Raw genomic sequence first — 16,536 nt, forward strand, 5'->3', positions numbered from 1 at the left:
TTACCCCTTTGTTTCTTCTTCCATTGAATACTCTTAGGTGCGGTTCATTACTGCAACTCCTAAGAAGTTACAATGCCAGAAAGAAAACTCCGCTCTTGAGCAGCCTATTAAGTCTCTCGGCAGTGTGATGTGATACCTAGTATGATAACATATTTCATCACATTCTTTGTATATGCTTTTGCCTTATTTTCCCTTTTAAATATCCATATCACCCCAGATTTGCACATCTCAAGGTAATGGCACTTTACTACATGTCACAGTGTCTACTGTCTTGACCCAAGCTAAGAAACTGTAAATCACAAGAAGTATAAATTAAAAGAAAGATAGACCTAAGTTCATCATAGTGTAACTTCTAGAAACTCAGAAAAAGATCTTAAAGAAATGAAGACAGATTACCTCCAGAAGACCCACACTTTCACTGACAACAGACTACTCAACAACAACAACAAAAAAATAGAAGTAAAAAATAGAATATCTCTACATTGGTGAAAGGAAATGCAAAACAACCTAGAATTTCATGCATAGCAAAAAAAAAAAATCTTTACGGACAAAGGTGAAATAATATATTTCTGAAAACAATAGTAAGAGCATTCATCAATGCTGGATGCACATTAAGAGAAATATTAAAACTGATTTTTTCGTTTTTTAAAGATATGTATTTTTAATGATTTATTTATTCATTTTAGAGAGAAAGAGAGCATGAGTGAGGGGAAGGGCAGAGAGAGAGAGAGAGAATCTCCCACAGACTCCTCACTGAATGTGGATTCCCACATGGAACTCAATCCCTAAGTCAAAATCAAGAGTTAGACACTTAACCAACTGACACATCCAAGCACTTCTAAGGCTTATTTTTTTTGGGGGGGGAGGGTAGGAGAAAAATGATCCCAGATACAAGTTTGAAAGTGGAAGAAGAAATAAAGAGTGTGAGCAGATCTAAAGGACTATTGGCTGTATAAAACACTAACTAGATATTGACTGTATAAAATAATGATATGTCTTGGTGAATTAAAATGCATATAAAATTGGGGGAGTGGGTAAATGCTATATAAACTTAAAATAGATTGTTGAGAGGTAGGTAAAGGATAGTATTCTATGTCCAAGAATAGGGCCAAAGAATTGGTAACATTATACTTTATTAGTAATGGATGTATATTATAATCTCTTGAGTTACTACTAAAATAATATTAAAATCAAGACTCTTTTGGGGAAGAGAGAGAGAATAATAAAAAAAATCTAAACAAAGGAAAGAAGGGAGAAGAAAATATTACAAAACCTGGTAGAAAAAAAAAAGCTCTGTAAATTTTAGTAGATTTGAACTATTATAATGATGATTATATTATATGTAAATGGACTCAATGCTCCAGTTAAAAGACAAAGATTGTTAGTCAGATAAAACAAAAGCACCTTCAACCATAGAGTCTTTGTAGGAAATGTCTCTCAAATACAGTCTTACAAATAAATCAAAACTATTGAAAAAGGACTATCAAGAAGCATTAAACAAACAAAAACTAATATCATTATATCATCATCAGACAATATAGATTAAAAATACTTACAGAGTGAAAGAATATCATGATAAATGGTGATAAAATGTTGACCTCACTAAGAAGATGTAGCAATTATAGTATACAATTAACCTTTGAGCAATGAGGGGGTTAGGGGCAACGACTCCCACTCACCTACCAGTCAGTCAAAAATCCATGTATAACTTTTAACTCCCCCAAAACTTAAGTACTAATAGCATCCTGTTGTTCCAAAGTCTTATGGATAACATAAACAGTCAATAAACACAGATTTTGTATATGTATGTATTATATACTGTATTCTCGAAAAAAGTAACCTAGAGAAAAGTGTTATTAAGAATATCATAAGGGGGATGCCTGGGTGGCTCAGTTGGTTAAGCAGCTGCCTTCGGCTCAGGTCATGATCCCAGCGTCCTGGGATCGAGTCCCACATCAGGCTCCTTGCTCGGCAGGGAGCCTGCTTCTCCCTCTGCCTCTGCCTGCCATTCTGTCTGCCTGTGCTTGCTCTCTCCCCCTCTCTCTCTCTGATAAATAATTAAAATCTTTAAAAAAAAAAAAGTCTCTAAAAAAAAAAAAAAGAATATCATAAGGAAGAAAAAATACCTGTACAGTACTGCACTGTAAAAAATCCTTATATAAATTGACCTGCATAGTTCAAACCTGTGTTGTTCAAGGGTCAGCTGTACCTCTAAAAAATCTAGCCTCAAATATATAAAATAAATGCTGACTGAATTAAAGAGAGATATATTCAAATATATAATCATAGTGGTATATTTTAAGATAGTGTTTTCAACAAGTAACAAATCAAGCAGATAAAAATTAGTATGTTGCTTAAGTAACTCATGGCTCAAGAAAAGACTCCAAATGGAAATCATGAATCTTTTGAATTGTGATAATAAAAGAAAGAATCCAAATATTGTGAGATGCAGCTACAGCATATTTGAAGAGAAATGTATAGCCTTAAATGAGTATATTTTTAAAAACCCTACAAATCAAGAAGCTAAGCATCCATTACTAAAAGTTAGTAAATGAATAGCAAATTAAGTCTAAAGAAATGTGAAGGAAGAAAATAATAAAGGGCAGAAATTAGTTAACAGGAACAAACATACATTAGAGTGAATTTACAAGGAGAAAATTTAGCTCTTTGAGAAAATTAATAAAATTAATAACACTAATTAAGTAACATGTATAGAAAAAAGTCAAGGAAAGGAAGAGAGAAAAGGCACATAAAATTCTGGAAAAATAATAGGCACAAATAACTATTACCAGTCATGAAAAATGGGCATTACTACATATTCTGTATGCATTAAAAATGAAATAAACTTAAGAACAATTAGATGCCAACACATTTAAAAATAAAGATGCAATGAACATATTCCTAGAAGGTCATAACTTACTAAAACTTTTACACCAAAGAAAGAGAAAATATCTGTAAATTTGTGTAAATGCTATAAATATTAAATACATAGGTTCTTTAAATAATAGTCTTTCCACACATAAAAAACTAGACCAAGAAGTCTCCACTACTTGATCTTACTAAATATTTTAAACAAGAAACTTTAAAAGTTCATATAAACATCTTCAAGAATAGTGAAAAAGAAACATTTCACAAACTGTAATATGAAGCCAGCTTAACTTTGACCCCAGCAAAATCTGGCAGTAGTACGATGAAGAAGAAAAATTACAACTCGATCTCACTTCTGAATGTAGCTGAAAAAAAACTAAAACATTAGTCAATAATATGCAGCAACTATGAAAAGAGAGAATTTGTTTTTTAATTTTTCAAAATTAACCAATATAAATCACCATATTAACAGAATAAAAAAGAAAAATAATGTGAACACATAAATCATGCAAAACAGTTTCTGATAAAACATTCATTCATGATAAAAAAAATCTGTAGCAAATTGGGAACAGAAGAACTCATCTTTAATTTGGTAAATGGTGTCTACATAATACCTATTGCAAATATGATACTTAATGGTGTAGTTAAAGCTTTCCCTCTTTTACCAGGAGTTACAAAAAGATGACTACTATCACCCTTGATAATAAATCATGTAGGAATTCTATTCAATAAATAAATGAACAAAAAGAGTAAAATATATAAGGATTAGAAAATTAGAAGTAAAATTTATTATTCTCAGATGACGTGATTGCCTATATAGAAATAAAAAATTCTACAAGTTATTTGAATGAATGAGTTTAGTTATGTGGTGAATGTAAGTTAAATATGAATATTTAATTATATTTTCAATACCCTTAATGGACACTTAGAAAATACATTTCAAGGGGCACCTAGGTGGCTTAGTCAGTTGAGCGTCCAATTCTGGATTTCAGCTCAGCTCATGATCTCATGGGTTGTGAGATCAAGTCCTGCGTCAGGCTTAGTGCTCGGTGGGAAGTCTGCTTGAAGATTCTCTCCCTCAACCCTCCTCCCACTCACTTGTGCTCTCTCTCTCTCTCTCTCCAAAACATAAATAAATCTTTAAAACAGAAAATACATTTTAAGAAAGATGCTATTTATGATAAAATTAAAAATACTATCTACTTAGAAATAAATTGAGTTAAAGATGTGCAGTGTCACTACAAAGAAAACCACAAAACACTGTTTATAGGAATGAAAGACCTAAATAGACCTAGTGATATGCCATTGTAAAGACTTGATATTGTAAAAATGCCAATCAGTTTTCAAAATTACCTATAGTTCTTATGCACTATCACTAAATACCTCAAGAAATTATGTACGTTTTTATGTATGTGTGTGTACGTCCCTTAACATGCTGATTCTAATGTAATTGGAAACATAGAACTAAGATTAGCCTACACATGCATAAAGTATTTTCCCTATAGGATATGAAAAATAAATGTATAGGTTTACAAATTAGGGTAATTGGTATTAATTCAAGTTGACTAATAGAATAAAACAGAGAGCTCAGAAATGGCCTGCCTACAACATGTATGGATAGTTAATTCATGGTAAATTTTCCAGTGCAGAGCACTGCAGGGAAGTTTTACTATCAGTGGTGCTGAATAAAATAAATATGATATAGAAAAGAGAGATTTGACCTCTAGCATACACCAAATAGTAATATCAGTTCCAGGGGGTTAGTAAATTTAAATGTAGAAAACAAATTTTTAAAAATTTCAATTTTTTTTAATTTAATTTTTTTTTGGTGTTCCAAAATTCATTGTTTATGCACCACACCCAGTGTTCCATGCATTATGTGCCCTCCATAATACCCACCACCAGACACTTCTAGAAGTTAGTAGAGGAGAAGGTGCTTATTCTCTTTGACAGAAAAAGATAACCACAAAGGAAGAATTTATACATTTCACTATATTAAAACTGTTTATCAAAATATAGAACATAAAGGGAAAGCTACAGAGTGAGAAAAGAAATGCTGCACATATAACCAATAAGGGACTTTTCTATTCTGAGTGTATAAAGGGATGGTGCAAATTGGTAAGCAAAATATGGGTAACAAGGAAAACACTGGAAAGTCTTGAGTGGATATTTTATAAAACAAGATGAACAGATGGCCAATAAACCTAAGAAATGTCTATTCAGCCTAAATAAACCTCACTAGTCTTAAAACTGTGAATTAACACCAAAAAATATAGCACTGCATACCTGTTAGAGTGAATAAAAATGAGGTTGTCAACAATACCAAACGTTGGCAAAGATATGGAGCTACTGGAACTCTTTGTGAGTGGGAATATCAATTGGTACAGCCACTTGGGAAACTACTGTTTGATATTATCTACTTTGAGTAGATAATATACATGCTCTATTACCATCAAGCTGATTATTAAAACAACACACAAACATAACAAGAATACAAGAGTGTTTATAGTAGCATTACTCTTAAAACCTCCAAATAACTGGAAATAACTCAAATATCAATCAACAATAGAGTAGATCACTAACCTCTCAAATATTAATACAAAGGAATGTTATGTAGCAATGAAAATAAGTCCGATGTAGCTACATAGAGCAACATGCACAAATTTCCTAAACACAATGTTGACAGAAAAATACCAATCATAAAGGACTATATAATGATGTTTCCATTTATATAACTCTTGAATATAGACAAAACTAAATTATAATGTTAGAATTCAGGATAGTGATTACCTTTGAGAAAGAAGAAAGAAGAAAGACTGGATGTGAGGCCATGAAGATAAGTTTCTGTAGTGTTTAAAATTTCCTGTTTCTTTGGCCAGGGTAGTGCTTACATTCATGTGTACCTTATGAAAATTTATTGAATTTTGAATATTCAATATTGAATATTACATTTGTTTTTGTGTACTTTTGTGTACTTTTCTGTATATGTACACAGGAAAATTTATTGAATTTTGAATATTCAATATTGAATATTACATTTGTTTTTGTGTACTTTTCTGTATATATATTATAATTCACAATAAAAAAATTAAAATATCATTTGAAATTTGTTTTAGGTATCTTTAAAAATACACAAAATATCATTTTTATCTTCTTATGGTTTTCATGGGTTTGTTTTTGTTTTTTGTTTCTTGCTTGTAATTTTAGCATAAAGCAAATGTGGCCACAGGTTTCTTTGTTAGGACTTCTGATCCACAACTTACATAGATTATTTCTAATTCTCACAATATGCCTTCCAATCACTGTTATCAATTTCATAAGTGAGAAAGTGAGGCTTAGAAAAAGTGAGGTGATTTTCTCAGAGCATTCTATAATACAAGGTGGGATCTGAACAGGTTATGGAAAATTGAAGAGGCAAATATACACTTCTATGAGCCAGACAGCAATAGTAGTATTTTTCCTCCAGTTCCCTATTTATGCCCTGTTACCTAAATGTACAATATTTAAAAAATATGTGTATTTTTTATCTCTAGAAGTTCAATTTGGGTCTGTTTTAGAAAAGTATCTAATATGTCTATAATCTCAAACTTTACTCTGCCTTCTTAAACATATGGGATACAGTTATTTAAATGTTTTAATATCTTTACTGGTTTTATCATGTGTTGGTGCTTCACCAGTTTCGACTGGTTGGCCTTTTTCCTCATTATGGGTGCTATTTCATGCTTCTTTGCATGCCTGGTAACTTTTTACTGGGTGTCAGACATTGTAAATGTTTCCTTTTGGGGAACTAGATATTTTTATATTCCTATAAATAATCTTGAACTTTGTTCTGGGACACAAAAAAGTTGTTGGGAGGCATTTTGTCCTTTCAAGGCTTGCTTTTCAGCTTTATTAGGCAGGACCAAAGTAGTCTTCAGTCTAATGTTGCTCAACTACTGAAGCAGAACCCTTCTGAGTACTCCTCCACGGCTCGTAAGGTTTCCCTACTCTGACTAGTAGAAGTAATTAGAATACAAACTAGAATACAAGTAAATCCCCTTGCATGGAGAGCTCCTTGATTTCCCCCCTTCTCCTTTTGTGTGGCTCCTTCCCTGGCTGTGCATTGAATTTCCTTACACGAATGCAATGATCAACAGTTTAAGTCTCAAGCGGGGGCCAGTCTCCAGATATCTGAAGCTGTCCCCTCTCTGTGTAGCTTTTCTTTTCCAGTACTGTCCTGGACTGTAAATTATAGTGTTTTGATTTCTGTGGATTCCCAACTCTCCCATCTCAGCTAAGGGAGATTGTTTGGGTCTCCCCTATCTTTTTATATCTCCTCTGTCTCCAGGATAATCATTTTGTGCAACCTGAGCTCCTTTGTCGGAAAACCATTCTTTATATATTTTGTCGTTCAGTTTTTGAAATTTATTTGTTTCATGCCCTGTTATTCATTTTGACTGGAAGCAGACATCAAATGTGTTTATTTGATTGCACCTTTTCCTGTTTTCTGTAAGTGAAATCTATCTAACAAATGTGTTGTGTTACTCTAACAGGGAATCACCTACCCACCTATTAATGGCAACTTAATTCACTTATTAATTCTAAGTGAAGTCATAGTACTTTGTAGGTGCAGAAGTCTTCATATAATTGAGCTGTAACACACTTTTTATATTAACAACATACCCATTCTCCTCGCAACTCCTCCAAAATATTCACCTATTGGATGAATACATAAAACTTGAGACTCATTTGATTCTTAGTGAACTGCATGATCCATCTAAACAATTACCTGGGTCCAGACTCCAGCCATAAAGCAAAACTAATGAAATGTTTTAGAAAGAAAGTTACTGTTATTTCAATACTGTCCATTAGGGACTGTACCAGGAGCTCCTACATACATTATGTATGGGAATTTTATGACACCCCTGTTGATGGGCAGCATTATCTTTATTTTATTTTCACTGATAACCATGCCGGATTTCCAAGTAGATAACAAATGTTCCAAATACAGCAGTTATCACTTCAATTCTTGTTTTCGAACTAGTGCTAGATAAGCAGGTTATGGGTACTTCCCACACCTTGATTTTTGACATCAGAAAAGTGAGTGTAGTGAGATTGTTATTACCTCAAGGAAAAATTTGCAGTGATAAGTCATAGGGTAAAAATTTAGCGTGCATTCATGCTACACCGTTTGGATCCTAATTAACACTATTTCTTTCTGGAAAGCTAGTTTTAGGAAAGGGTTAATCTTTCCTCTAAGACATAGTTTATTCAATTCTCAACATTCTTTTCCTTTTCACTGCAGAAACAGGCCTATTAATCATCATTTTGGATCAAGGTTATGCAAGGCCAAGCAGTTCCAACTTGCAAACTGATGATGTTTGGCAAACCTAGTCCAATTTCCAGGGCAGCATCTAACCACAGTGCACCTGCCTATACCTTCACCTGCACTCCTACTTTCTAAGTGAACTTTCTCAAACTTTGCAGGGCTGAGAGCCAGGACTAGGATGCCTTCAAATCTGAAACAGATCTCATTCCTTATGGAATTCTCTGCATGAAAGCTTAAGGGTGCTATAATACAGACATTACAATTACATTTATGAGCCCTGTGTGAGACTGAAAAGTGAATCAATATTTTTTTAAAGTTTTATTTATTTATTTGAGAGAGAGTGGGAGAGAGAGAATATGAGCAGGGGCGAGGGGCAGAGGAGGAGGGAGGGAGAAGCAGATTCCCTGCTGACCAGGGAGCCTCATGCAAGATTTGATCCCAGGACCCTGGGATCCTGACCTGAGCCAAAGGCAGACGCTTAACTTACTGACCCACCCAGGTTCCCAAGTGAACCGATATTTTGTTCTCTGGTTCTCTTCCCCCAGCTTTAGCTGGCTTTCCACCCCTTCCTTCAGTGTCCAGTGCTTTTTCCTGGTGCTTGACTACCACAGTTGTTAGTTCAGTTGCAGCAAGTGGGTGTGGATTCTTTATGGAAAAAAACCTAGTCCATGTTTGTGTATTACCTAATTGATAGATTACCTTTACCTGGGGACACAGTGACTGAACCAAACTAAAGGGAACATTTCTTAAGGAGGCCAAGAAGTAAGATAAAATCTTTCTCCCATCCCATTACACTGACATAGCTGCCAACTGTGCCAACATGGAAGGCCTGTCTTAGTCTTATTTGCAGTCTCTGGGATATGGTCTATCTCACATGTATTCTTTTCTAGATTGTATTTTAAAATTAATTAGCACTTATTGTAGGCTTATTATGTGTTTGGCACTGACTGAGAAGTTTCACAATTTCTTTATATCTCACCAAGTCTCAAAGACAACTTGTGAAGTAAATATCTTAATCCTCACTTTAGAGATAAGAAAACTGACACCTAAAGAGGTTAAGTGGCTCTTGAAGTCCTCCCAGTAAGCTGTAGAGCAAAGACTCTGACCTCTATCTAGTTCTTTCCACTACAGACAGTTTGGGAGCAAAAGTAATTAATATCAAGATTCATAGGCTGTGTGCATTAAGCTGCTCACTTATGCTCAGCAGGTCTGTTATAAAATCATTATATTTATAAAGCATGGGGATTATATACACAGTTTGTAGTCAGATACATATGGCGATAAAACTGCTTAGTTCATAGTGCTTTGATCTTAGCAAAGGAAAGATCGTTACTAAATCCATGGAATAGATTGTGAGGCATGCTCCTTGAAGGTAAATAAGGGGAGAGAGGTGATTTTAGTAGACCTTTTAAAACTAGATATGTAAAGAGAGTATTTGGTGATATAGCACAAAGCTTTCTTATATTAAAAGTATAGTTTGACATAAATAAAAATATTACAACAGGATGACTTCACGTTTGTTTGTGAATGTATTCAGCTTCCTTATTGAGCATCTACTGTTTTTTACTGTAAGAAATCTTGGTGCTATTTTAACCATTTGAAGTTCCACCTTCCTTTTTATAGCCAATATTTTGGAAGTTGATGTTTGCTGGAGATAAAGTAAAAGGGGAAATTGTATGTATTTTTATGGTTTTAGTTGTTTAATCTGTATAGGATTATATAACTCAAGGAAGTTCCTGTGGCATATATATAAGCAAAATGTTTTAGGAAATTGTTAGATTTACTGAGAAGTCCATGTTATATTTTCTTAAGTTAAAGTAGGAAAATAGAAAGTCCTACAGGTATTTTCTTCCTCATTATATTTCCCAGAATTCACAAAAGTAATATTTTAGAAAATAATTCAAATAAGTCAGAAGTATATCTCAGAAAGAAGATGTCACCTCATCTTCCTATCCCTGCCTCTTCTGTCAGCTTTTCTTCCTTCCCCAGAGGTCACTATTGTTAACACATGAAGTATAACATTTCAGGTATTATTTTTCCTAGCAATTTACAAAGCACACACACACATGCACACACACACATGCACACACACACGCATACCTATAAAACATATGTTATTCAATCTGACCTCATTATTCATAAATAAGGCATTAGCATGATGTTGATACATTCATATCTTTTACTATGAAATCTAATTAACCATCTCTCTCATAGAGAAAACTGGTGAGTTCTGATGATAAAAACTCCTTAGGGATTGTCAGATGGTTCGGGCTGGGCTTATTTGGTCCATTTGCTTTTATGACTTAGCAGATGAGTTAGTGGGTCACAGTATCTTATTTAATTGTGGCATTTGTTTTGTCCTTATAGCTTTGGTTTTAGTGATTTTCAAGCCTTCTTGTTGCTACTATCATTGTTGTTGATTTGAGGAATTGGAAAATATATTTGTACTTGTTATATCTCATTGTATTTGTTTTTATATAGAGAGATAGATCCAAAAGATAAATCTGTCTTTGGGTATTTTCTAACAGTATGTACCATTTCTAGAAAGTGGCTGTGATGAAACAATTACCAGCTCAGGCTCTGTTTTCAGAGTCCTCCCCCTCTACCCTCTAGCTGCATGAACCAGTTCTTTCTGTTCATTATACCTGAAACCTTAGACTCATCCCTAACTTCTCTCTTCTCTTGCTCCACACCCTGTGCATCTGGATATCCCTTTGTCTCTACTTTTCATTTGTAAACCTACCATTTGACCACTTATTATATCACCGTTGTTATCACTCTGGTCTGAAATACCATCATCTCTTGGATGAGTTTCTAACCCAGCTGTCTAACTAGTCTCTCCACTTCTTCCCTAACTCCCTGACTGTCTATTCTTAACTCAGCTCTGGAGTGATTCTTAAACCTCCTACACCCTGGATTAGAAACGTCAGCAGAGCCTGGTAGTTCATTAGAAATGCAGAAGCTTAGGGGCACCTGGGTGGCTCAGTGGGTTAAGCCGCTGCCTTCAGCTCAGGTCATGATCTCAGGGTCCTGGAATCGAGTCCCGCATCGGGCTCTCTGCTCAGCAAGGAGCCTGCTTCCCCCCACCAACCTCTCTCTCTGCCTGCCTCTCCATCTACTTGTGATTTCTCTTTGTCAAATAAATAAATAAAATCTTAAAAAAAATGCAGAAGCTTAGACTCTACTCTAGACCTTCTGAATAAGAATCTGCTTCTTCACAGGATCCCTAGATACTATAAGACTACTTGTGGTAAAAGATCATTATTCTCTTCTCTGTATTCATGGATCTGTTTCTGCTTTTTGTTTGTTTATTTTGTTTGTTCATTTGTTTTGTTTTTTAGATTCCATATATAAGGGAAATTTTAAGGTATTTTTCTTTCTTTGTATGGCTTACTTCCTTTAGCATAATACCCTCTAGGTGTATCTGTATTGTGACAAATGGCAAGATCTCATTGTTTTTTATGGCTGAGTAATATTCCATTGTGTGTGTGTGTATACATGTGTATGTGTATATATATATATCTTGTATCTTCTTTATCTGTTCATCTATGGATGGACACTTGGGTTGCTTCCATATTTTGGCTATTATAAATAATGCTGCAATAAACATAGGGGCACATATGTCTTTTTGAATTGGTGTTTTCATTTTCTTTGAATGAAACATTTAGTAGTAGAATTATTGGATCATATGGTAATTCTGTTTTTAATTTTTTGAGGAAGCTCCATTCTGTTTTCCATAGTGACTAGACCAATTTACATTCCCATAAACAGTGCACAAAGATTCCTTTTCCTTCATATCCTCACCAATACTTGTTATTTCTCATCTTTGTAATTCTAGTCATCCTGACAGATGTAAGGTGATATTTCATTGTGGTTTTGGTTTGCCTTTCTCTGATGATTAGTAACATTAAGTGCCTTTCCATGTGTACATTGCCCATCTGAATGCCTTCTTTGGAAAAATGTCTATTTAGACCTACTGCCCATTTTTAGTTAGGTTATTTGGAGGTCTTTTTGTTTGTTTGTTTGTTTGGTGTTGAGTTGTGTAAGTTCTTTATATGTTTTGGATATTTACCCCTTATTGGATATATCATTTGCTAATATCATCTCCTATTCAGTAGGTTGTCTTTTTATTGTTGATGATTTCCTTTGCTGTGTCAGAGCTTTTTGTGTTGATATAGTCCCAATAGTTTATATTGTTTTTTGTTTCCAAACTGCTTTAGAGGAAATATCTAGAAAAATGCTGCTATGGCTGATGTCAGAGAAATTACTGCCTACATTGTCTTAAAAAAACAACCAATCAACCAACCAAAGAAACAAAAAACATCGAATCCATTATGGACCAAAACTTTTATAAAATGAGATACAAGTAAACAATTATGTTACCAAACATGGGTATGAAAAATAGACATAAAAATGCAAGCCCTCCTTCTGTATTACTTGATTTACCTCTTTCAAACCATTATAGATGTTTCTAGATACTTACTCCCAGTGTCTGCACTAAGGTTTTTGCAAACCAGTTTATGGACTGACCCCTGCCCAAAAAGTACTCTCCCTTCTCTTGGCTCTAAATGCATCACATGTGTGCTCTCTGGCTCAAGGACTTTGCTGTGCCTGTTCCCACTGCCTGCAGCATTCTTTCCTAATTACCTACTTAGCTAAGTCCATCAGCATGTCAGTTCTTTGCTCAGTTGTCACCTTCTCATGGCCTTTGTACATGTTCTTCTTATTGTTTCAAATGTCTTTATACTTTTCTTGCCTCTTGTCCTTAGGTCTTCCTTAAATATCAATGACTCAGTTCTTTTTTAGTTCTAAGTGATGAAAATAATAAAACCAACAACATAGGGTTGTTGTAAAGATTAAATAAAATTCTATTTTTAAGGAACTTAGAGCAATGCCTAGTATTAGTATTAGAAAATAAATATTATTAAAAATCAGTATAACTTAAATACAGGCACCAAGGCCTGCTAACTGTGGTAACATCTTGGAAGGGAGTGGAATCGATGGTGGGATATAAAAGATTTCATGTGTTTCATTCAAAACACTTCTACCTAATTTCAAATTTTGACAATGGGTATTGTTACTTTAACAGTTAATGAAACAAAATAACGAGGATGAAAGAAAAGCTTTTTGCTGCTGATCTACTCTTTCTATCCTATTCCCCAAAAGGGACATGCATTTGAAATTAAATTGTCATAATTATAACCATTATGACAGCAATAACAGTAATAGTTTATACAGTAGTTACAAGATGCTTGGCTTTGTGCCAGGTGCTTTACATGCATTATCTCGTTTACTTTTTTATTCTAGTTTCATTAATTTTTATTATTTTTATGATAAATATTATGTCAGTTAATTAATTTATTGCCTCTCTGCTCCCAATTGACTCTCCAATACCTGCACTGTGGTAATGAATGGCGCTCCTTTAAGCAATTCTGCTTGAAAAGGGCATGAGTTTAAGTACCCTTAGCAGACGTCACTAGAGGGAAATTACAGGAGGAAAGGGCTTTCCTATGTTTCCAGCTGTGGAATGGTGGGTCGGTGGTGTGGGTATCAGGGCTTCTGGTGGTCATTTGCCTAGCTGTATGCTCAGAGTATGCTGTCCTTTGGAGGTCTCACAGTGCCGGTGTGGCTGGTGATCACCTTCATGTGGTCTTTTCAATATAGACATCCTGCTTCTCAGTCCTCTTGCCTGCCCTGGTGCCACAGTTCTCTCTGCTCACTCACCACCCTCCAGTGTGTCTCTTGCAGCCTTCCCAGCAGGGATACTCAATGCTGTAAGCCACCTTCCCACTAGTGCTCCATTCTTTCTTGCCACCAGCTATGGCTCACATATCTGCCTGGGCTCCAGAGGGTTGTTTCCTGCTTGCTTGTGACTGCAGACTGCCTTTAGCCTGGCAAATCAGCCAACTTCTTTGACATCCAGTGGGTTCAATCATACCTTCTCCAATGATGTAATCAAAACTCAGCCTTGGAGAGAACCCCAGCATTGGAAAGAATGTCCCCTTCCAAAGTTGTCCTTCTTTGGGTAATGTCCCTCAGACCTAGGATATCATATGAAGTTTTCTTATGTCCTATACTCTTTTATCATGTTGTAACTATTCTTCATATAAAACTTCTTCATTTAAATTACTATGTGTTTTCTATCTCTTGATTAGATATAAACTATGCAAGTATTCCATTTTCATTTTTTAATCTTTTTTTCTGTTATAACCTATATGAATATATAGGTTAAATATATAACTCAATATATATTTTAAACACATAAATAACTCAATGAATGATATCTATATGATATATAGATATAGATATAGATGGTATATGTATCTTAAATATAGAACTCAATGAATTTATATTTACACACACACACATACACATGACTGTACCCTAATGGATATATAGAATATTCTATTTACCCTGTTTATATCTGACTTCTTTCTCTCAACATGTCCTCAATACTCATTCATATTTGTGCATATCAGTGGGTTTTTGTTTTTGTTTTTGTTTTGTGGTATTCCAGTATAAGAAAGAGCTGTATTTATTTATCCATTTCTTTTGGTTGTTACTGGGTTGTTTCCCATTTTGGGTTATTATGAATAAAGCTATTTGAATGGTACAGTGAAAGTTTTTGGTGAACATATACAATCCTTTCTCTTGGGAATATAGGTAGGAATGACATTTCTGGGTCACAACTAGGCTTATGTTTAGGCCTAGTAGATATTGCCAAATAGTTTTCTAATTTGACTGAACCAGTTTACACTCTAATCACTAATGCTTGATAATTCCAATATCCTTATCATGTCTGATTCTGATGCTTTCTCTGTCTCTTCAAACTGTGTGTTTTTGACTTTTGGTATGCTTGTAATTTTTTCTTGATAGCCAGACATGATGTACTGGTACAAGGAACAGCTGAAATAGGCCTTTTGTAATATAGGGGTCAGATTTGAGGTGAGGTGAAGTATTCTGTAGTCTTATGAGTAGGCTCCAATCTTTGGTGAGCCTTTGCCTCTGGGTGGGGAACTTCACAAGTGTTCCTCGGTTTTTATTTTCCTTCTCCATTCTAGGTGGAAGAGGGCAGCTAGAGTGGGCCAGAGTTGGATATTTTCTTTCCCCCGAGTTCAGTTAGGATCTGATAATACCTCAGTAGGTTGGGCTCTGGTTAACTAGTTGCCCCTGAGGGCAGGCCTTATTAAGAGGAGCAACGTGTTCTGGTGTATTTCAAAATGATTACCACCACCATCACACATACACACACACACACACACACACACACACACACACACACCCTGCTATAACCACAAGGGTATTTTTTCCCAGTATTTACTCCTGGAAATAAAACTCAAAATATGTGGTCACCTCTAATGACTGGATCCTCTTGGAGTTTTTAATTCTCAGATTTGTCCACACTGAGCCTCTAGCAATTCGTCAATCATAGTTCAGTTTCCTGGGGCAGTTTCTGCTGAGACTCTGCTTCAGTAAGACACCGTCCCCTATGTTCGCCTGTTTCTCCAGTTATGGGGGCAGTGGTTTGCCCAATGTCCTCACCTCACTTACAATCCTGTAAGAGGTTGTTAACATTTCAGTCTGTTCAGCTTTTTACTTGTTAGGACAGTGTGGCAATTTCCACGCTCCTTACTTGTTGGACCAGAAACCCCATTAATGTTTGAGAGTTCCAGTTGCTTCACATTTTTGCTAATACTTGGTGCTGTCAGCTCATTTTTTAAAAGTAAAAGTTATTTTTAGAACAGTTTTGATTTACATAGAAATTGCAAATTTGTTACAAGTAATGAGCCAATATTGATACACTGTTATTAACTGAAATCCACCTATATTTAGACTCTATTAGTTTTTACTCATTGTTCTTTTTCTGTTCCAGGATTTCATCTAGATAATCACATTACGTTTAATTGGCAGTTGGTAACAGTTTCTTAGATTTACCTTGTTTTTGAGAACCTTGTCAGTTTTGAAGAATACTGCTTAGATATTTTGTAAATACCATTCTTTTGAGATTCAACTGCTATTTTTCTCATGGTTAGAGGGGGGTTATAAATTTTGGAGAGGAAGACATCAGAGGTAAAATACCTTTTTTAAAAAAATGTTATATATAGGGCACGTGTTGTCAGCATGACTTTATCACTATAGGTGTTAGCCTTGATCGCCTAAGATAGTGTTTGTCATGTTTTTCTACTGTGAAGTGACTCTTTTTAACCATCCTATTCCATTTCTGTACTGCTCTTTGGAAAAAAGTCATTATTTGCAGCCCATACTTAAGGGGTTGTGCTTCGCCTCTTGAGAATGAAATATCTATAGGGGGTGCCTGGGTGGCTCAGTCAGTTAAGCTTCTCCCTTCTGCCTCAGGTCAC

This window comes from Mustela erminea, chromosome 8 (genome assembly GCF_009829155.1).
Source record: "Mustela erminea isolate mMusErm1 chromosome 8, mMusErm1.Pri, whole genome shotgun sequence".
Taxonomy (NCBI): domain Eukaryota; kingdom Metazoa; phylum Chordata; class Mammalia; order Carnivora; family Mustelidae; genus Mustela; species Mustela erminea.